This window comes from Penaeus monodon, chromosome 33 (assembly GCF_015228065.2).
Source record: "Penaeus monodon isolate SGIC_2016 chromosome 33, NSTDA_Pmon_1, whole genome shotgun sequence".
NCBI lineage: Eukaryota > Metazoa > Arthropoda > Malacostraca > Decapoda > Penaeidae > Penaeus > Penaeus monodon.
Window position 1 is genome coordinate 15,796,949 of NC_051418.1, and position 315 is coordinate 15,797,263.

Here is a 315-nt window from a genome sequence, read left to right on the forward strand (position 1 = left end):
TGAATATACTCACCCTTGTTTGTTTCAACGATCAATTACACATGATTTATAACAAAAACCACTTTCAACAGTTGGAAGTAACCACGCCCATGCAAAGACAAGAAACATCTACCCGCCCTCGCCGCCTACACCGCGGTTGCACTGGAGGGTTGGTAAAAGGAGGGCTGTAAGGCGAGGGAAAAGTTTTACTGAAGGCAAACTGCTCCAGTGGGGAAAGGCGAAGAAAAAAGGAAAATTGGTCGTCCGTAAATATTCAAGAGGACCAACATTTCCTCACACATTAATACTTTCACCCCCCTCTCTCATACCCCCCCC

General features: G+C 46.0%; 1 protein-coding gene across 1 annotated transcript in view; it reads right to left on the reverse strand.

Moving 5' to 3' along the window:
- Positions 1-315, reverse strand: part of LOC119594274 — a gene marked incomplete in the record, with an annotated part of 36,109 nt that overhangs the window by 22,912 nt on the left and 12,882 nt on the right.